Source organism: Solanum pennellii, chromosome 1 (genome assembly GCF_001406875.1).
Source record: "Solanum pennellii chromosome 1, SPENNV200".
Taxonomy (NCBI): domain Eukaryota; kingdom Viridiplantae; phylum Streptophyta; class Magnoliopsida; order Solanales; family Solanaceae; genus Solanum; species Solanum pennellii.
In genome coordinates, this window is record NC_028637.1 from 60,671,660 (window position 1) to 60,671,878 (window position 219).

The following is a 219-nucleotide window of genomic DNA, read 5'->3' on the forward strand; positions in this document are numbered from 1 at the left end:
TCCATCTGTCTGAGGGTGGAATGCAGTACTAAGATCCAACCTAGTACCTAATTCGGCATGCAATGTTCTCCAAAACTTAGAAGTGAATTGCGTACCTCTATCTGATATGATGGAGAGTGGAACTCCATGCAACCGAAAAATCTCCGAGATGTAAAGTTTGGCTAACTTCTCTGCATTGTCAGTCACCTTGACCGGAATGAAGTGAGCAGACTTAGTTAA